Raw genomic sequence first — 23,527 nt, 5'->3', positions numbered from 1 at the left:
TGTGCCATTCTTTTAATAGTTCCGGAGGCAATGTGTTGTTAACTTCATCGAGTATCCTCTCATCTTGTCAAGATCATGTTCAATTCCTTTCATTTTCAGTCGGAGTGCTGTCCAAATTATATCATTCTTATTCCTTTCCTATCTTGTTTTAACCGGAGTGGTTTAAATATCTATCGTGTCAATTAACCTCAAGGTTCTCATGGTGTTCCTTGCTTCTCTTTTCTACCGGTGTGCTTTCATATTCCTTTTGATCCGTTAAGCTCTTGTTTCATATTCTTCAACCTACAAAGGCTCTCGCAATGGTCCTTGTTCCCCTTGCTGAACGGAATGTTGTAAATTTTGTTCACCTCCGTCGTGTCATTTCTTCAAGCTTTGCGAGCTCTCAAGGTCCTTTGGTTTCATTCAATTGTCGGAGAAGCAATTTGTTTTACCTCTTCCTCTTCCGCTTTTCTCCGGTGCCATCCTAGATCTCGGGACGAGATCCTCTTGTAGTGGTGGAGTGTTGTAACGCCCCGAGACCGACGCTCCGATTGCCTTCCTTATTTTCGTGATCACCGCGTGTTTCTTTCGGCGCTTGCTCTTTTATTTTTGCATTGCATCATGTCATTAATTTTCAAAACTCAACCAAATAAATTGCATGGATCTTCGATCCATTTAAATCGAGGGAATTCACATGGTGATTTCTCTTTATAATATATCCTCCTAATATTTATGGAGCTATTATAAATATTCCATTAATTGGAGTTCACCTTAACACACGTGCAAAATTAATCCTATGCCTTTTCTGCTTTGAGTCGACCTCTCTAACTTTGCCAACAATTCTTTCTCCATTTATTGTGGCTCCTCTAAAATTCTCAACATTTTTGGACCTTCCAAACCCTCACTTCCTTTAAATCATTTGAATTAAATTCAAATGCATTTGAATTTACATCGTCCAATCAGGCCACTTCTATTTTTCCTGGATCAAGCGCATTTTTGTGAGTCCGGGAAAATTGTCCGCATGCGCAAATTCCTTCTCTAACCCTCTCTTTCTTTTCCTTTTTTCTATTTCTTTTCTGCCAAAGAAATAAGGGAGAGACCCCCCCAGCCGGCCACTTGGGCCTCCTGTTAGCCGCAGCACGGCCTTCTCCAGCAGTCGGCCCAGGCCGGCCCATCCTTCTCCGCAGCCCAGCCAAGCCTCCCAGGCCTAGGCCCAGTCGGCGCCCCACCTAACCCTAGCCCATCTTCCTTCCTCTTGATCTCTCCCTCTCGTCCCTCCTCCGCCGCCAGTGCCCGACCCCATCTCCCATCGCGCCTGATCCCCGTCTCCCTCCTCTCGCTCCCCTCACTCGTCCTTCCTCCTGCGCCCACACCTTGCCTCCCATGGCGCCCGAAGCCCTGCTCCCGGTCACCCTCGCCGCCACACACAGAGAGGAGCAGAGCCCCGCGCGCCATCCTCTGCCGATGGCGAGCGCGACCACGCCGGCTTCTCCTGACCCTGCCGCGGCCACCTCTCCCCGCCTGCATCGCGCTGCCCCACCGGAGCTCCTTCGCCCGAGCACCCATGGAGAGGGCCTCCCGAGTCCTCCTCACGCCGTGCCAGTGAACCCGCCGACGACCTCGACCTTCAGGCCACCCCGTCGCGCCCCTGCCTCCTCGACCTCCTGACTCCCTCACGCCGAAGCCGCACGGGAGACGAGCTCCCCGCAGCAGCGCCCGACCCCGTGCTCGTCTCTTCGCCCAGACGGCCGCATCGTCCACATCTACCTCGCCGGCGAGCAGCCCACTAGGACAGGCCAGTCCCGCTCGGAACAAGCCTCCTCCACGCGCCAAGTCCTGCGGCCGTCGCCCCTGCATCGTGCCAAGTTCCTGCATCGCGCCCTGTTGCTGTTGACGCCATGTCCAACAGTCATCGAGCGTGGAATTCGACAAGTACACCACCGGCAAGACTAAAACACTGAAACGACAAGGTCGACTATGTTTTGCTGCCTCTCCGGATCGCCAAGTTCCACAAGACACAAGTACCACGACGACCGTTGTTCGCCAAATACCCTCTCTGGATCGTCAATGCTCGAATACCGATGACATGTACCGCAACCGTCGCCTTGGGTTTCGTCAAGTTCCTATATGACCCGTGTACAACTACCGTCTCTCCGAAGACTTGGATACGTCAAGTACCTCTCCGAAAACGAACGTGTGCCACTACTTCCACTACCGTCGCCGAAGACCCGTGTAACGGAACCGTCAAGTTCAACTACCTTCGTGTACCACTACTTCCCTCGACGATTTTGAACCGCTCCGAAAATGCACGCTTCGAAGGTATAACCGCCGAGAACGACGCCCGTGAACGAATGCATGTGTGTTGTATGAGATGCTCGTGTTTGCACCGTTTCCGAGAGAGGTCTTTGCACGTTCCTCGATTGCCATGCCGCCGTACCGTGGGAACCCGGAATCCGGGAGCACCCCACCATCTCTTGCGCATTTCACACATCCGCACAATTCTCTTTTGCACCGGTATCTCCATTAGCTACCGGAACCGATATGTTGCCGTGGTACCATTTTTGGTTTCGTTGCCGTGGCACCCTTTTTCGTTCCACCACGGTAACAAATGCTTCATAACATGCTCGTGTCCACGTTTTATAAAATTGCATATACTTTGCATATGTTCATCCGCATCATGATAACAACATTTAAAATGTCTAAAACTGTGTGTGTATTAAATTGCTAAATGACATGAGGATTTTCCGGAATTATTGTTTGTTGTTCCGGCCTCATTTAAACTTGCCTAAATAGATAGTTATTATGCTTTACCTCTTGCCATGGTAATCAACATTTAATATGGTCGAGTACATAACGAGAGAGAACTAAATAATTAAATGTGGTGTTTCTTCAATATGCAACTCGTTGCATATTGAGCTCCACTTAACTTGTAGTATTGTTTGTTGCACTTTGCCATGCCATGCATATTTAAACCGGACATGCATCATACTTGTTTGTGCCTCATGCCATGTTTATGATTGTGTGTTTACTATGTTGTTTGTTTCTTTCCGGGTTGCTTCTCTCGTTAGCTTCGGTTTCGTTCCGGAGTTGTGAGGATTCGTTCGACTCCGTCCGCTTGTCTTCTTCATGGACTTGTTCTTCTTCCTTGCAGGATCTCAGGCAAGATGACCATACCCTCGAAATCACTTCTATCTTTGCTTGCTAGCTGTTCGCTCTATTGCTATGCCGCGCTACCTACCACTTGCTTTTCAAGCCTCCCAAGTTGCCATGAACCTCTAACCTTTGTCACCCTTCCTAGCAAACCGTTGTTTGGCTATGTTACCGCTTTTTCTCAGCCCTCTTAGAGCATTGCTAGATGCAGGTGAAGATGAAGATTGCTCCATGTTGGATTATGTATATATTGGGATATCACAATATCTCTTATTTTAATTAATGCATCTATATACTTGGTAAAGGGTGGAAGGCTCGGCCTTATTCCTGGTGTTTTGTTCCACTCTTGCCACCCTAGTTTCCGTCATACCGGTGTTATGTTCCTTGATTTTGCGTTCCTTACGCGGTTGGGTGATTTATGGGACCCCCTTGACAGTTCGCTTTGAGTAAAACTCCTCCAGCAAGGCCCAACCTTGGTTTTACCATTTGCCTACCTAAGCCTTTTTCCCTTGGGTTCTGCAGACTCAAGGGTCATCTTTATTTTAACCCCCGGGCCAGTTCTCCTTCGAGTGCTGGTCCAAACCGAGCGATGTCCGGCGCCCCCTGGGCAACCAGGGTCTATGCCAACCCGACGTCTTGCTCATCCGGTGTGCCCTGAGAACGAGATATATGCAGCTCCTATCGGGATTTGTCGGCACATCTGGGCGGCTTTGCTGGTCTTGTTTTACCATTGTCGAAATGTCTTGTAACCGGGATTCCGAGACTGATCGGGTCTTCCCGGGAGAAGGAATATCCTTCGTTGACCGTGAGAGCTTATAATGGGCTAAGTTGGGACACCCCTGCAGGGTATTATCTTTCGAAAGCCGTGCCCGCGGTTATGTGGCAGATGGGAATTTGTTAATATCCGGTTGTAGAGAACTTGACACTTGACCTTAATTAAAACGCATCAACCGCGGGTGTAGCCATGATGGTCTCTTCTCGGCGGAGTCCGGGAAGTGAACACGGTTTCTGGGTTATGTTTGACGTAAGTAGGAATTCAGGATCACTTCTTGATCATTGCTAGTTCACGACCGTTCCTTTGCTTCTCTTCTCGCTCTTATTTGCGTATGTTAGCCACCATATGTGCTCAGTGCCTGCTGCAGCTCCACCTCATTACACCATCCTTTCCTATAAGCTTAAATAGTCTTGATCTCGCGGGTGTGAGATTGCTGAGTCCTCGTGACTCACAGATACTTCCAAAACAGTTGCAGGTGCTGATGATACCAGTGCAGGTGACGCAACTGAGCTCAAGTGGGAGCTCGATGAAGATCTTGTTCGTTGTGTTGTTCCTTTTCAATTTGATCAGTAGTGGAGCCCAGTTGGGACGATCAGGGACCTAGCAGTTGGGTTGTCTTCTTTTATTTTGGTTCCGTAGCCGGACCTTTGTGTGTATCTCTGAATGATGTATGATTTATTTATGTATTGTGTGAAGTGGCGATTGTAAGCCAATTCTTTATCCCATTCTTGTTCATTACATGGGATTGTGTGAAGATGACCCTTCTTGCGACAAAACCACAATGCGGTTATGCCTCTAAGTCGTGCCTCAACACGTGGGAGATATAACCGCATCGTGGGTGTTACATCCGTAGTGGCATGGAGATCTTCGTCAAGATCATAAACATGTGAGATCAGATGAGGACCAGAAGACGGCGACCCTCGGCGGGATCCTAGCCGAGGAAATCCACAAGACCCCCGGCAAGACCCTTGCCGGGGACGAATGCAGCGCCACGGCAAGACCCTTGCCGAGCCCCCGGCAAGACCCTTGTCGAGGGCATCAGAAGTGCCACAGCCAGGCCTGCACCCGCCAAGACTCCACCACCGTCCCCAAGCAGCTGCTAGCTCAACCAGCCGGGCAGGCACCTGCGTGGCAACGGGCGGCCTCTACACCGATTCAGCAAGCACCTGCGTGGTGGCATGCGACCCTTCGTGAAGGCTCCACCACCGTGCCATCCCAGCCGCCAGCCAACGTGGCGTAGCAACGCCTCGTCAGCTCGGACGCGCATCGGAACCGGGCGAGGCGGCGACAGCTGGGATGTGCTTCCTTGCCGTCCCCGATAAAGTGAGAGGGGCATGTCAGCAGCGCATTAAATGCGTTTGTCTGATGGTGCCAAAGGATAGGCTTATCGACTGTAGACCTTTCCACCTCCTGTGTGCCACTGTGGCGACCCCTTTTGCATATAAAAGGAGGCCCGAGGCGACTAGGAGAAGGATTTGGATCTTTTGGGCAGATTACACCCCGTAGCTAGCTCGAGAACACAAGAACACTCTGAAATACATCCACCAAAGCAGGATTAGGGTTTTACGCATCCTCGTAGCCCGAACCTGGGTAAACGATCTTTGTGCTAGCTCCTAAACCTGCTGTTTTCACAACCCCGCGCCCGCCAACCGTAGAAGGGATTCCAGTGATCCCATAGGTGTCGGTTCCCCGACAGACATCAGAATGGTTCCGAGTGATTCGAGTATTTTTCCGGAGTACCGGGAGGTTATCGGAACCCCCCGGGGAAAGATATGGGCCTTATGGGCCATAGGAGGGAGGATAGCTAGACCCAAGGGGCTGGTGCGCCCCACACAAGGGAGGAGGACGAATTGGACTTGGGAAGGGGCGCCACCCCCTTTTCTTCTCCTACTCCCTCTCCTTCCCATTTTCCCCCTTCGATAGAAGGAAAAAAGGGTGGGGCAGAATCCTACTAGGACTGGAGTCCTAGTAGGACTCCCCTCTCCCTGGCGCGCCCCTTGTTGGCCGGCCTCCTCCTCCCCTCCTTTATATACGGGGGCAGGGGGCACCCCAAAGGCACAACAGACAATCTCTTAGTCGTGTGCGGTGTCCCCCTCCACAGTTCAACACCTCGGTCGTATCGTCGTAGTGCTTAGGCGAAGCCCTGCGCCGGTAACTTCATCATCACAGTCACCATGCCGTCGTGCTGACGAAACTCTCCCTCGGCCTCAACTGGATCAAGAGTTCGAGGGATGTCACCGAGCTGAACGTGTGCAGATCGCGGAGGTGCCGTGCGTTTGGTACTTGGATCGGTTGGATCGCGAAGACGTTCGACTACATCAACCGCGTTACTAAACGCTTCCGCTTTCGGTCTACGAGGGTATGTAGACACTCTCTCCTCGCTCGTTGCTATGCTTCTCCTAGATAGATCTTGCGTGATCGTAGGCAAATTTTTTTTGAAATACTACGTTCCCCAACAGTGGCATCCGAGCCAGGTCTATGCGTAGATGTTATATGCACGAGTAGAACACAAAGAGTTGTGGGAAATAATAGTCATACTACTTACCAGCATGTCATACTTTGATTCGGCGGTATTGTTGGATGAAGCAGCCCAGACCGACATTACATGACCACGTTCATGAGACTGGTTCTACCGCTATGCTTTGCACACAGGTGGCTAGTGGGTGTCTGTTCTCCAACTTTAGTTGAATCGAGTGTGACTACGCCCGGTCCTTGTTGAAGGGTAAAACAATACACTTGATGAAAAATCGTTGTGGTTTTGATGCGTAGGTAAGAGCGGTTCTTGCTAGAAACCCGTAGCAGCCACGTAAAACTTGCAACAACAAAGTATAGGACGTCTCACTTGTTTTTACAGGGCTTGCTGTGATGTGATATGGTCAAGACGTGATGATATATAATTTGTTGTATGAGATGATCATGTTTTGTAACAATTATCGGCAACTGGCAGGAGCCATATGGTTGTCGCTTTATTGTATGAATTGCAATTGCCATGTAATTGCTTTACTTTATCACTAAGTGGTAGCGATAGTCGTAGAAGCAATAGTTGGCGAGACGACAACGATGCTTCGATGGAGATCAAGGTGTCAAGCCGGTGACGATGGTGATCATGACGGTGCTTTGGAGATGGAGATCAAAGGCACAAGATGATGATGGCCATATCATATCTCTTATTTGATTGCATGTGATGTTTATCTTTTTATGCATCTTATTTTGCTTAGTACGGCGGTAGCATTATAAGATGATCCCTCACTAAAATTTCAAGGTATAAGTGTTCTTCCTGAGTATGCACTATTGCGACAGTTCTTCGTGTTGAGACACCACGTGATGATCAGGTGTGATAAGCTCTACGTTCACATATAACGGGTGCAAGCCAGTTTTGCACACGCAGAATACTCGGGTTAAACTTGAGGAGCCTAGCATATGCAGATATGGCCTCGGAACACTAAGACCGAAAGGTCGAGCGTGAATCATATAGTAGATATGATCAACATAGTGATGTTCACCATTGAAAACTACTCCATCTCACGTGATGATCGGACATGGTTTAGTTTATATGGATCACATGATCACTTAGATGATTAGAGGGATGTCTATCTAAGTGGGAGTTCTTAAGTAATATGATTAATTGAACTTTAATTTATCATGAACTTAGTCCTGATAGTATTTGCATAACTATGTTGTAGATCAATAGCTCGCGATGTAGCTTCCCGTTTATTTTTGATATGTTCCTAGAGAAGAACTATGTTGAAAGATGATAGTAGCAATGATACGGACTAGATCCGTGATCTGAGGATTATCCTCATTGTTGCACAGAAGAAATATGTCCTTGATGCACCCCTAGGTGACGGACCTATTGCAGGAGCAGATATAGACGTTATGAACATTTGGCAAGCTCGGTATGATAACTACTTGATAGTTTAGTGCGCCATGCTTTACGGCTTAGAACCGGGACTTCAAAAAACGTTTTGAACACCACGGAGCATATAAGATGATCCCAGAGCTGAAATTGGTATTTCAGAATCATGCCCGAGTCAAGAGGTATGAGACCTGTGACAAGTACTTTGCCTACAAGATGGAGGAGAATAGCTCAACCAGTGAGCATGTGCTCAGATTGTCTGAGTACTACAATCGCTTGAATCAAGTGGGAGTTAATCTTTGAGATAAAATAGTGATTGGCAGAGTTCTCTAGTCACTATCACCAAGTTACTGGAACTTCGTGATGAACTATAATATGCAAGGGATGGCGAAAATGATTCCCGAGCTCTTCGTGATGCTGAAATCGACGAAGGTAGAAATCAAGAAAAGCATCAAATGTTGATGGTTGACAAGACCACTAGTTTCAAGTAAAAGGGCAAGGGAAAGAAAGGGAACTTCAAGAAGAATGGCAAGAAAGTTGCCACTCCCATGAAGAAGCCCAAAGCTAGACCCAAGCCTGAAACTGAGTGCTTCTACTTCGAAGGAAATGGTCACTGGAAGCAGAACTGCCCCAAATACTTGGCGGATAAGAACTATGGCAAAGTGAACAAAAGTATATATGATATACATGTTATTGATGTGTACTTTACTAGTGTTCATAGTAGCCCCTGGGTATTTGATACTGGTTCAGTTGCTATGATTAGTAACTCGAAACAGGAGTTACAAAATGAACAAAGACTAGTTGAGGGCAAGGTGACGATGTGTGTTGGAAGTGATTCCACGGTTGATAAGATCACCATCGCACACCCCCTTTACCTTCGGGATTAGTGTTGAACCTAAAATAAATGTTATTTGGTGTTTGCGTTGAGCATAATATGATTGGATCATGTTTATTGCAATACGGTTATTCATTTAAGTCAAGGAATAATTGTTATTCTGTTTACATGAATAAAACCTACTGTGGTCATACACCCAAGGTGAATGGTTTATTGAATCTCGATTGTAGTAATACACATATTCATAATATTGAAGCCAAAAGATGCAAGGTTAATAATGATAGTGCAACTTAGTTGTTGCACTGCCGTTCAGGTCATATTGGTGTAAAGTACATGAAGAAACTCCATGTTGGTGGGCTTTTGGAATCACTTGATTATGAATCACTTGATGCTTGCGAACCATGCCTCATGGGCAAGATGACTAAAGACTCCGTTCTCCGGAACAATGGAGCGAGCCATTGACTTATTGGAAACAATACATACCGATGTATGCGGTCCGATGAGTGTTGAGGCTCGCGACGGGTATCGTTATTTTCTGACCTTCACAGATGATTTGAGCAGATATGGGTATATCTACTTAATGAAACACAAGTCTGAAACATTTGAAAAGTTCAAAGAATTTCAGAGTGAAGTTGAGAATCATCGTAACAAGAAAATAAAGTTTCTACGATCGGATCGCGGAGGCGAATATTTGAGTTACGAGTTTGGCCTTCATTTCAAACAATTTGGAATAGTTTCGCAACTCACGCCACCTGGAACACCACAGCGTAATGGTGTGTCTGAACGTCGTCACTGTACTTTATTAGATATGGTGCGATCTATGATGTCTCTTACCGATTTACCACTATCGTTTTGGGGTTATGCATTAGAGACAGCTGCATTCACGTTAAATAGGGCACCGTCTAAAAATCCGTTGAGACGACACCATATGAACTGTGGTTCATCAAGAAACCTGAGTGTCGTTTCTTAAAGTTTGGGGTTGCGATGCTTATGTGAAAAGTTTCAGCCTGATAAGCTCAAACCCAAATCGGAGAAGTGCATCTTCATAGGATACCCAAAAGAAATTGTTGGGTACACCTTCTATCAGAGATCCTAAGGCAAGATCTTTGTTGCTAAGAGTGGATCCTTTCCAGAGAAGGAGTTTCTCTCGAAAGAAGTGAGTGGGAGGAAAGTAGAACTTGATGAGGTAATTGTACCTTCTCTCGAGTTGGAAAGTAGTTCATCACAGAAATCAGTTCAAGTGATGCCTACACCAATTAGTGAGGAAGCTAATGATGATGATCATGAATCTTTAGATCAAGTAACTACCAAACCTCGTAGGTCAACGAGAGTGGTATGGTAATCCTGTTCTAGAAGTCATGTTGTGATGCGGTGCATCCCAAGGTCATCACCATGGACCCACCATCGTCTCACCAAGTGCCTAGTGGACCCATGACACGAGCACATGCAAGAGCTCTCGAAACCGAGGTGACATCTCTCCTCTCATAATTCCACTTTGATGAACATGAGACATAGCTACTACCTCAAACGGAGACATTATGCATACTCGGGTACCAAGGAGTTAGCCATGGAGAAGCTAAGGAGCAAGGAGAATCAGAAGAGGAAGATGGACGTGAAGATGGAGAAGAAGGGAAAATCAGCAGAAGCCCGGCCGATCCGGACCGCCGTCCGGACGATCCGTCTAACTCGCCCGAAGACACCCGAAGCTGCACCACGAAGCCGGATCATCCGGACAGAGTCCCAGATCATCCGGGCCGAGCCGGACGACCGGACCCCCATCCGGACTTCCGGGCCGCCGACGACGCCGCCTGCCTCTTCGCCGCATCCGGACCACCTCCCGGACCATCCGGGTCCCTGAAGCCCGGATCATCCGGACCACCACCTGCGTGTGCGTGTTGGGCCGAAGCCCATGTACCCCTTCGCCCCCTTTGCCTATATAAATGACTCCTTGATGACCCACAATTGTAGGGGATCTATCACAGTCCTTTCGATAAGTAAGAGTGTCGAACCCAACGAGGAGCAGAAGGAAATGACAAGCGGTTTTCAGTAAGGTATTCTCTGCAAGCACTGAAATTATCGGTAACAGATAGTTTTGTGATAAGGTAATTGTAATGGGTAACAAGTAATGAAAGTAAATAAGGTGTAGCAAGATGGCCCAATCCTTTTTGTAGCAAAGGACAAGCCTGGACAAACTCTTATATAAAGGAAAACGCTCACGAGGACACATGGGAATTATCGTCAAGCTAGTTTTCATCACGCTCATATGATTCGCGTTCGGTACTTTGATAATTTGATATGTGGGTGGACCGGTGCTTGGGTACTGTCCTTACTTGGACAAGCATCCCACTTATGATTAACTCCTATTGCAAGCATCCGCAACTACAAAAGAAGTATTAAGGTAAACCTAACCATAGCATGAAACATATGGATCCAAATCAGCCCCTTACGAAGCAACGCATAAACTAGGGTTTAGCTTCTGTCACTCTAGCAACCCATCATCTACTTATTACTTCCCATTGCCTTTCTCTAGGCCCAAATAATGGTGAAGTGTCATGTAGTCGACGTTCACATAACACCACTAGAGGAGAGACAACATACATCTCATCAAAATATCGAACGAATACCAAATTCACATGACTACTTATAGCAAGACTTCTCCCATGTCCTCAGGAACAAACGTAACTACTCACAAATCATATTCATGTTCATAATCAGAGGGCTATTCATATGCATAATGGATCTGAACATATGATCTTCCACCAAATAAACCAACTAGCATCAACTACAAGGTGTAATCAACACTACTAGCAACCTACAGGTACCAATATGAGACTTAGAGACAAAGATTGGATACAAGAGATGAACTAGGGTTTTAGAGGAGATGGTGCTGGTGAATATGTTGATGAAGATTGGCCCCCTCCTGATGAGAGGATCGTTGGTGATGACGATGGCGATGATTTCCCCCTCCCGGAGGGAAGTTTCCCCGGCAGAACAGCTCTGCCGGAGCCCTAGATTGGTTCCGCCTCGTGGCGGCGGAGTTCCTTCCCGAAAGCTTGCTTATGATTTTTTCCAGGGTAAAAGACTTCATATAGTAGAAGATGGACACCGGAGGCCTACCAGGGGGCCCACGAGGCAAGGGGGCGCGCCCAGGGGGTAGGGCGCGCCCCCCACCCTCGTGGATGGTGGGTGGCCCCCTCTGGTAGTTTCTTCGCTCAGTATTTTTTATTAATTCCAAAAATGACTTCTGTGAAGTTTCAGGACTTTTGGAGCTGTGCAGAATAGGTCTCTAATATTTGCTCCTTTTCCAGCCCAGAATTCCAGCTGCCGACATTCTCCCTCTTCATGTAAACCTTGTAAAATAAGAGAGAATAGGCATAAGTATTATGATATAATGTGTAATAACAGCCCATAATGCAATAAATATCGATATAAAAGCATGATGCAAAATGGACGTATCACTCCTCTGTCACTTTTCTAGGGTTAGCAAAGGATTAGCTCATGTTTGTGTGAGAGCTTTGCTCATCCACTTGGTTACCTTCTCCTCGGAGATCGCGCCTCCTCGGAGAAGATCCTTCCAAGCGGATTCAAGACCCCATCACGGGAAGAACCTCAAGACCTCCTCTCGGAGAAGATCGTGCTACTTGTATCGTCCCTAGTTGATCGTGGATCGTGTAACTCTTTGTGTTTCGAGGATCTAGTACATGTGTAATCGAATCTTGTTGGTTTGAGTGATTCTCTCCGTGTTTCCCCTCGTGTTCTTCGTGTGATCCGCTCCAACCGTGAAACATCGGGCCGCTAGGGTTCTACCCCACATCATCTTGGTATCATGAGCCACGTTGATCACGGATTTGGAGCCTCCACACCTTGTTTTCTAGCTTGATTTTGTTGTTTTTCATCCTAATCCAAAATTTTCCCACAAAAATAGCCCCCCAATTTTTTTTGTGATTTGTGAGTTTTGATGAAGTTTTGTTGGTTTTGATCCGTGAATTTGTTGTGTTGCAAGTGGATCTTACCTTTCCCCACCATCTCCACCTCGCAATCCATCCGAAATCCACGAAATCATCGAATTTGACCCCGTGTTCAAGTTCATCCCGAGCCTTCCCCGTGCGCAGTTGACCCACCCGGATCATCCGGCCTTTGACCCGGATCATCCGGCTCCTTGCCCGGATCATCCAACTATCTCTGCCGAAGCTGCATTTTTTGCAGTTTTTATCCACCGCCACCTATGCCTCCGCATACCCACTTCGACCACCACCACCTAACTTCTGCAAACCCATTCGATACACCAAACCCTACCACCACTTGACCGCTACCAATCCCGACAAGTTTTGCCACATTTGGTTATGAGAATTTGAAGTTGTGGTTCATCGTTTCCTAGGGTGTTTCAGCTAACTAGGAACGGTTCGACATCGTCATCACCGCCACTCATCTTCGCCAAGGGACTCGTCATCGACAACTTCTCAACTTTGACACCTCGACCGTAAGCAAGGACGGTAACTTCGACGACATCTTTGTCTACTCCTTGCCATTACATTGATAACCACATAGCCCAATTTTTGCGTCGCTTACCCATCGAGACTAGCCTTTGTGTATTGTCAGCAATGTTACTTGTGCACATTAGTGATCATACTTCCCATAGCATACATACCATATCATCGTGGTGCATATCTTGGTATAATCTCTTGTGTCACAAAGTTGTCATAAGCATACGCAATTGCTATCTTGGTTCGTGAAGCATTGCATGAGAAAAGAGCTCAAACGACAAAGAGCCAACCAAGCTTTTAAGCAAAAGAAAAAGATAAGCAAAGAGCTTATAAGCAAGAACCATAGCATCATACAACATTAAGATTGTCATATCCGATCATCTTGGATCATATCATCGGAACACCATATATAGAGCATCCTTGGGATAGAAGTCGTTGCATTTTTGCTTAGTAGGTTGTGCACAAGTCTCATATCCGCCTATTGTGCAATCGTGCTAGCGTCTCTCTAGTGTTGTGCAACAAGAGCATTTTCGTGGATACCACATTTTGGCTCATTCCTTGGTTGCACGACCCCATTTATCTTTTCGTGCGTTGTGTTTCCGTGTACCACATATTGCTATTGGTCTACTTGTTGCATTTGCAAATTTGTGAATTTTTTCCAACATTATTGAGTCTTGCATACTTTCACATCAAATTTTATGCCACCATCCTAACCAAGCTCCACCATAAGCTCTTATTTGTGTAGGTGTGAGAGCCGACAAGATTTGGTACCAATTGTGCTATTTCTTGCAATACTATTGAGTGATCATTAGTCCATCTTCAAGTTCGGTCAAGGTACATTTGGTATCGCTCTTCTCTTTCTCCAACTCACATATTTGCTTGGAATGATGGATAGGCCAAGTTCCTCTACCAACCCACTCTTCTTGGAGCAAGACGATGACATGTCATCCTACGTCACAAAGAGCCACCTTTTTGGTGCACAACGAGCTTTGCATCAAGAGCAACAAGCAATGAGCGACCGCATCGACAACCTCGCCACCGACTTGCGACTCTCCGAGCAACGTACAAGAGACTACTTCGACAACAAGCTCGACGAACAAAAGCAAGAGAACAATGAAAGAATGGACAAGACTCGTGCCTTGTTGGTCAACCTCTCTTCTACCACTTCATCCTACTCAAGACGGAACCGCTCGAGTCGACACTCTGACGATACTATCTCCGGCTCAAGTACCCCAACTTCGAACACTCTTCGACGAGCCGCGTGCCAAGATCGTCACGCCAACCGCAATCCTTTACATGACATCGACTCTCCAGAGCAAGCTCGCGCGCAAGAACATCGACATTGTAAAAACCAAGCTACATTCGCGCAAGCACAAGAACGGCAACGACAATGAGAAGAAGAGGAGCGAGCGCGACAACACCAAGATGCATAAGATGCCGAGGCACAACGCCAAGAACAACAACTACGTGAAGCTCAAGCACTTGAGGCGCAACGTGCCCTTCACGATTCAAGTCGAGCCGTAGCCAACCGAGGCCGATAAGCTCGTGAGCATCAAGAAGAGCTTCGTGATGAAGTTCAAGAGCGGATTTATCAAGCATGTGTGCATCGTCGCGCTCCTCGTCAAGATCGACAAGCGCCGCCCCAAGCTAGACAAGAACCCCAAGTTCGCCAAGAGCATGAAGACAATGGAAACCCTCCAAGACAAGAGCAAGATGAGGTCGACACCCCTCCTCGCCAAGAGCACCATGAGTTTGTGAATCCTCAGTGACATGGGCGTCATCATCCTCGACCCCAACACAATGAAGAACAACGCTATGGCAAGCTCAAGTTCACCATGCCCAAGTGCACCGAAAGCAATGACCCCGAAGAGTACATCTCATGGGCATTGAAGGTTGACAAAATCTTCCCCTTGCACAATTATGGCAAAGAGAATAAGATCGCAATGGCATCACTTGAGTTCCAAGACTATGTCCTCATATGGTGGGAATAAGTCATCGGGCGCCGAGAAGCAAGAGGTGAACCACCCATCACCACTTGGGCTCAAATGAAGGATGTCATGAGAGCACGCTTCGTGCCAACTTACTACAACCGTGACCTCTTCAAGAAACTCCAACTACTCAAGCAAGGAACCAAGAGCGTTGAAGAATACTACAAGGAAATGGAGATTGCCATGATAAGAGCCAATGCCACGGAAGATGCTGAGCAAACTATGGCACGTTTCTTGAATGGACTCAATCATCCTATCAAGAAGATCGCCGACTTCCAACCTTACTCAAACCTCATCGAGCTAGTGCATCAAGCTACCAAGGAGGAACGTCAAGTGCAAGATGACTTCAAGTACGCCAAGTACTCTTCCAAGAGCTACGGCTTCTCCAACAACCAAGCTTCAACGACTCCGACAACTTCTACATCCACCAAAGCTACCACAAGCAACGGCGACAAGTCAAGTTACAAGAAAACTTCGACAACCTCAAGTCATCCTCCTACTACGAGCAACTTCAAGCCACGAGCTTCATCATCTACAAGCCCAACCGATGAGACCGTCAAGACAAGTTCCTTCAAATGCTTCACATGCGGCGGCCGAGGCCACAAGTCCTTTGAGTGTACCAACAAGCACACCATGATCCTCAACAACGACGAAACATATGACTCCATGAGTGACGAGGAGATGGAAGCCCTTGAGCAAGTGGCCATGCACCGGCAAGTGAACGAAGATGAAGATCATCAAGTCTTTTGTGATGAAGATTCGAGCCCGGCTCGCGTTGTCTCCAAGGTCTTGACTCTTCAACATCAACAAGACGAAGACCAAAGATGCCATATCTTCCACACCAAGGCCGGCATCAATGGAAGGTCCGTCAAGGTCATCATCGATGGAGGGAGTTGCCATAACCTAGAAAGTGAAGAACTATGCTCCAAGCACCAATTGGTCAAGACGAAGCACCCGCACCCCTAGAAAGTTCAATGGCTAAGCAACAACGACACTCTCCAAGTCGAGCATAGGGTACAAGTCTCCTTCAAGATCGGAGCATACAAGGACACTTTGGAGTGCAATGTTGTTCCTATGACCGTTTGCCACCTCCTTCTTGGATGGCCATAGCAATTCGACCGAGGAGTCATCCACAACGGGCGTACAAATCACTATAGCTTCAAGATGAAAGGGAAGGAGTATGTGCTACGACCTATGTCTCCAAGCCAAGTAATCGCCGACAAGCAAGCCACCCATCGTGGAGAGAATAGTGAGAGAGCGAACCACCACAAAGAGAGTGAGTGCCACAAGCCCAAATTGAGTGTCTCCACGATGAGCGACAAGAAAAACTTAGTCCTATTTGCCACCAAACGTGAGATAAGAGAATTGTGTGAGAACCCATCAAGTGTCATGCACTATGTCCTTTTGTGCAAGGACAAGGCGCCAAAAGCTAACACCTCTCACAATCTACCTTTAGTGTTATCTTCTCTATTGCAGGAATTCCAAGATGTTTTCCCCGACGAGCTACCTCCGGGTCTACCTCCACTACGAGGCATTGAGCACCGAATCGATCTCATCCCCGGAGCACCTCTTCCTAACAAGGCCCCATATCGCGTCAACCCCGAAGAAACCAAAGAAATACAAAGGCAAGTAAAGCATCTCATAGATCATGGACATGTGCGTGAAAGTTTGAGTCCTTGTGCCGTACCGGTCATTCTTGTGCCAAAAAGAGACGGTAGCTTTTGCATGTGTTCCGATTGTAGACCTATCAATGCTATCACCGTTCGCTATAGGCACCCCATTCCACGCCTTGACGATATGCTAGATGAGCTTAGCGGTGCCACTATTTTCTCAAAAATTGATCTTCAAAGTGGTTAGTATCAAATACACATACAATAGGGTGATGAATGGAACACCGCTTTCAAAACAAAGTTTGGTTTGTATGAGTGGTTAGTTATGCCTATGGGTTTATCGGAAGCACCCGGTACTTTCATGCGTCTTATGCATCATGTGCTTTGCCCTTACATTGGTGAGTTCGTTGTGGTCTATTTTGACGATATCCTTGTGTTTAGCAAATATCTCAAAGCTCATGTCACCCATCTTAGAACCGTGTTGCAAACCCTTAGGAATGAGTGCCTTTATGCTAATATGGACAAATGCATTTTTGGTGTTGATAAGCTTGTTTTCTTGGGTTTTGTTATATCTTCTAAGGGTGTTCATGTTGATGAATCTAAGATCAATGCTATTAAAACTTGGCCCCAACCAACCAACTTGCAACAAGTGCATAGTTTTCTTGGTTTAGCCGGTTCTATCGAAGATTTGTGAAGGATTTTAGCACCATTGCATCTCCTTTACATGCTTTGAGTAAGAAGAATGCGCCTTTTGTTTGGGGACCATCCCAAGACACAGCTTTCAATGAGCTTAAGAATTTGCTTACTCATGCTCCCGTGCTTGCATTACCCAACTTTGGCAAACCTTTTGAAATTCATTGCGATGCTAGTGGTAATGGCATAGGAGGTGTGTTAACGCAAGAGAAGCGCCCAATTGCTTATTTTAGCGAAAAACTTTCCGGAGCGCAACTCAATTACCCCATCTATGACAAAGAGCTTTATGCTTTAGTGCGAGTTTTGCGTGAATGGGAACACTATCTTCGCCCTCATGAATTTATCATACACACCGATCATGAAACGCTAAAATATCTTAAGGGTCAAACTAAGTTGAATAAGCGTCATGCTAAGTGGAGTGAATTCATCGAGTCATTTCCTTATGTCATCAAGTATATTAAAGGCAAGGAAAATGTTGTGGCGGATGCGCTTTCCTGCATATGCATGCTTGTTACCAAAATTGAATTGAATGTCCTTGGCTTTGAGCACATAAAAGACTTGTATGCGCATGATCCTACTTTTGTAATTCCTTATGCCAAATGTTTAACACATACATCTTGGGAATGCTATCACATCAAAGATGATTATCTTATGAGAGCTAACAAACTTTGCATCCCTGAGTCTTCTCTTCGTTTGTTACTTTTGCAAGAAAGCCATGGAGGAGGACTTATGGGACACTTTGGAAGAAACAAGACATTTGCTATGCTCTCCAAGAACTATTATTGGCCCAAGATGTACCGCAACATCTCACGTTTCACCACTCGATGCTCAACATGTCGCAAACCTAAGTCTAAAGCTCAATCTCATGGCCTTTATATGCCCCTTCCAATTCCTTATCACCCATGGGAAGATATTAGCATGGATTTTGTCCTTGGTTTGCCTAGAACTAGGAATGGAAAGGATTCCGTGTTTGTTGTTGTGGACCGATTCTCTAAAATGGCACATTTCATACCATGCAACAAGATAGACGATGCTTCACATGTTGCAAATCTCTTTTGTAGGGAAATCTTGCGTCTACATGGAGTGCCAAAGACGATTGTCTCGGACCGTGACGTCAAGTTCTTAAGCTATCTTTGGAAGACCTTATGCGCCAAGCTCAGAATCAAGCTACTCTTCTCTTTGGCTTACCATCCACAAACCGACGACCAAATGGAGGTGATGAACCACACGCTATCGACACTTCTTCGCGTGTTGATCAACAAGAACCTCAAGGAATGGTAAGAGTGTCTACCCATCACCGAGTACGCCTACAACCGAGCAAGACATTCGACCACCGGCAAGTCCCCTTTCGAGGTCATCTACGGCTTCAACCCATTGTCCCCATTGGACATTCTACCCCTTCCACTACAAGAGCGCATCAACATGGACGTGAGTGCACGAGTGAACTATCTCAAGAAGGTGCATGAAGATACAAGGAACACCATCGAACGCCAAGTACAATGCCTCGCGACCAAGATCAACATCAACAAGCAACCCATGATATTCAACATTGGAGATCTTATGTGGATCCACCTTCGCAAGGACCGCTTCTCGAAAGAACGCAAGTCCAAACTCCTACCACGAGCCGATGGACCATTCAAGGTGCTTGCACGCTACAACAACAACGCCTACAAGATCGACATCCCACGCGACAAGTACTCCGTGAGCGACATCTTCAACGTCACCGATCTATCTCCCTACCATGGTGATGAAGATTTCGATCTGAGGTCGGATCTTTCCCAAGGGAGGGGAGATGATGCGGTGCATCCCAAGGTCATCACCATGGACCCACCATCGTCTCACCAAGTGCCTAGTGGACCCATGACACGAGCACGTGCAAGAGCTCTCGAAACCGAGGTGACATCTCTCCTCTCACAATTCCACTTAGATCAACATGAGACATGGCTACTACCTCAAACGGAGACATTATGCATACTCAGGTACCAAGGAGTTAGCCATGGAGAAGCTAAGGAGCAAGGAGAATCCGAAGAGGAAGGTGGACGTGAAGACGGAAAAGAAGAAGGGCAAATCAGCAGAAGCCCGGACGATCCGGCCCGAGCCCGGACGATCCGGACCATGGCCCGGACGATCCCGCTAACTCGCCCGAAGACACCCGAAGCTGCATCACGAAGCCGGATCATCCGGACAGAGTCCCGGATCATCCGGACCGAGCCGGATGATAACCCACAAGTATAGGGGATCGCAATAGTTTTCGCGAGTAGAGTATTCAACCCAAATTTATTGATTCGACACAAGGGGAGCCAAAGAATATTCTCAATTATTAGCAACTGAGTTGTCAATTCAGCCACACCTGGATAACTTAATATCTGCAGCAAAGTGTTTAGTAGCAAAGTAGTATGATAGTAACGGTAGCGACGGAAAAGTAAATAAGCAAAGAACAATATGTGAAAAGCTCGTAGGCATTGGATCGGTGATGGATAATTATGTCGGATGCGGTTCATCATGTAACTGTCATAACATAGGGTGACACAGAACTAGCTCCAATTCATCAATGTAATGTAGGCATGTATTCCGAATATAGTCATACGTGCTTATGGAAAAGAACTTGCATGACATCTTTTGTCCTACCCTCCCGTGGCAGCGGGGTCCGAGCGGAAACTAAGGGATATTAAGGCCTCCTTTTAATAGAGTACCGGACCAAAGCATTAACACATAGTGAATACATGAACTCCTCAAACTACGGTCATCACCGGGAGTGGTCCTGATTATTGTCACTTCGGGGTTGCCGGATCATAACACATAGTAGGTGACTATAGACTTGCAGAATAGGATCAAGAACTCGCAAATATTCATGAAAACATAATAGGTTCAGATCTGAAATCATGGCACTCGGGCCCTAGTGACAAGCATTAAGCATAGCAAAGTCATAGCAACATCAATCTCAGAACATAGTGGATACTAGGGATCAAACCCTAACGAATCTAACTCGATTACATGATAAATCTCATCCAACCCATCACCGTCCAGCAAGCCTACGATGGAATTACTCAGGCACGGCGGTGAGCATCATGAAATTGCTGATGGAGGATGGTTGATGATGACGATGGCGATGGATTCCCTCTCCGGAGCCCCGAACGGACTCCAGATCAGCCCTCCCGAGAGAGTTTAGGGCTTGGCGGCGGCTCCATATCGTAAAACGCGATAAATCCTTCTCTTTGATTTTTTTTCTCCCCGAACACGAATATATGGAGTTGGGTTGAGGTCGGAGGAGCTCCAGGGGGCCACGAGGCAGGGGGCGCACCCAGGGGGTAGGGCGCGCCCCCACCCTCATGCCCAGGGTGTGGGCCCCCTAACCTTGATTCTTTCGCCAATATTTTTTATTATTTCCAAAAATAATGTCCGTGAAGTTTCCGGTTATTTCGAGAACTTTTGTTTCTGCACATAAATAACACCATGGCAATTCTGCTGAAAACAGCGTCAGTCCGGGTTAGTTCCATTCAAATCATGCAAGTTAGAGTCCAAAACAAGGGCAAAAGTGTTTGGAGAAGTAGATACGACGGAGACGTATCAACTCCCCCAAGCTTAAACCTTTGCTTGTCCTCAAGCAATTCAGTTGATAAACTGAAAGTGATAAAGAAAAACTTTTACAAACTCTGTTTGCTCTTGTTGTTGTAAATATGTAAAGCCAGCATTCAAGTTTTCAACAAAGATTATGAACTAACCATATTCACAATAACTCTTAGGTCTCATGTTTACTCACATCAATGGCATAATCAACTAGCGAGCAATAATAATAAATCTCGGATGACAACACTTTCTCAAAACAATCATGATATGATATAACAAGATGGTATCTCGCTAGCCCTTTCTGAGACCGCAAAACATAAATGCAGAGCACCTTGAAAGATAAAGGACTGACTAGACATTGTAATTCATGGTAAAAGAGATCCAATCATAGTCATACCCAATATAAATTAATAGTAATGGATGCAAATGACAGCAGTGCTCTCCAGCTAGTGCTTTTTAATAAGAGGGTGATGACTCAACATAAAAGTAAATAGATAGGCCCTTCGCAAAGGGAAGCAGGGATTTGTAGAGGTGCCAGAGCTCGGTTTTGAAATAGAGATAGATAATATTTTGAGCGGTATACTTTCATTGTCAACATAACATCCAAGAGATGGCGATATCTTCCATGCTACACACATTATAGGCGGTTCCCAAACAGAATGGTAAAGTTTTTACTCCCCCACCACCAACAAGCACACTCCACGGCCATCCGAAACAATGGGGTACCGTCCAACTAGCAACAGCCCTGGGGGAGTTTTGTTTGCAATTATTTTGATTTTATTTGCATAAAGCATGGGACCGGGCATCCCGGTGACCAGCCATTTTCTCGTGAGTGAGGAGCGGAGTCCACTCCTCTTGAGAATAACCCGCCTAACATGGAAGATAAGGACAGCCCTAGTTGATACATGAGCTATTCGAGCATACAAAACAGAATTTCATTTGAAGGTTTAGAGTTTGGCACATACAAATTTACTTGGAACGGCAGGTAGATACCGCATATAGGAAGGTATAGTGGACTCATATGGAATAACTTTGGGGTTTAAGGGATTGGATGCACAAGCAGTATTCCCGCTTAGTAAAAGTGAAGGCTAGCAAAAGACTGGGAAGCGACCAACTAGAGAGCGACAACAGTCATGAACATGCATTAAAATTAATGAACATTGAGTGCAATCATGAGTAGGATATAATCCACCATGAACATAAATATCGTGAAGGCTATGTTGATTTTGTTTCAACTACATACGTGAACATGTGCCAAGTCAAGTCACCTAAATCATTCAAAGGAGGATACCACCCCATCATACGACATCACAACCATTTTAATAGCATGTTGGCACGCAAGGTAAACCATTATAAACTCCTAGCTAATCAAGCATGGCACGAGCAACTATGATCTCTAATTGTCATTGCAAACATGTTTATTCATAATAGGCTGAATCAGGAACAATGAACTAATCATATTTACAAAAACAAGAGAGGTCGAGTTCATACCAGCTTTTCTCATCTCAATCAGTCCATCATATATCGTCATAATTGCCTTTCACTTGCATGACCGAACGATGTGTATAATAATAATAGTGCACGTGCATTGGACTAAGCTGGAATCTGCAAGCATTCAATAAACTGGAGAAGACAAGGCAATATGGGCTCTTGGTTAAACCAACGATAATGCATATAAGAGCCACTTTAACAATTTCATAATGGTCTTCTCCTATCAACCCCCAAAGAAAAGAAAAGAAATAAAACTATTTACACAGGAAAGCTCCCAACAAGCAAAAGAAGAACAGGAAATCTTTTTGGGTTTTCTTTTTAATTATTACTACTATAGCATGAAAAGGTAAACTAGCTAAAAGCTACAACTATTTTTTTGTTTTTCTTAAGGTTTTTCAAACACACAGAAGAAAGCATAAAAAGAAAAATAAACTAGCATGGATATTACAATGAAAGAGTATGAGCACCGACATCTAGCAATGAGTGTGTGAACATAAATGTAATGTCGGTGAGAAATACGTACTCCCCCAAGCTTAGGCTTTTGGCCCAAGTTGGTTTATTGCCACGGCTGGCCTGGCGGATATCCATAGCTGTAGTTGGGGTCGTACTGAGATGCAGCAGTCATTGCATCGTGGGTTGCAGCTTGGAGGCGAGCTATCTCAGCCCTCCTCTTATACTCCTCCGCCTCCTCTCTGGTTATAAAATATCTCCCCTTTGCCTGAAAATCAAAGAAAGTAGACGCAGGGAGAGCGACGTGATAGGGGCGTCGTCTGTTAAATATTAGTCGGTACTGGAGGAACTGATCGTTCCTCTCAACAAAACGATGACGAACCATAGCCTCATAATCTAAATAAGCGGGAGGCAACTCAATATCATCCTCACGTATGGCTACACCAAGAGAACTAGCTAAACGGGTTGCATAAATTCCACCAAAGAAATCTCCATTAAATCTATTATGATGCAACCTACGTGCAACAATGGCTCCCAAATTATAAAGTTTATCTCCTAGTACAGCACTCCTGAGAACACTGAGGTCGGGGACAGACATGTGACATGCTTCATCCTTACCATATATGCACCTACCTATGAAGAGAGCAAA

The sequence above is a fragment of the Triticum aestivum genome, chromosome 4D, assembly GCF_018294505.1.
Source record: "Triticum aestivum cultivar Chinese Spring chromosome 4D, IWGSC CS RefSeq v2.1, whole genome shotgun sequence".
Classification (NCBI taxonomy): domain Eukaryota; kingdom Viridiplantae; phylum Streptophyta; class Magnoliopsida; order Poales; family Poaceae; genus Triticum; species Triticum aestivum.
Note: the sequence above shows the minus strand (reverse complement) of the source record.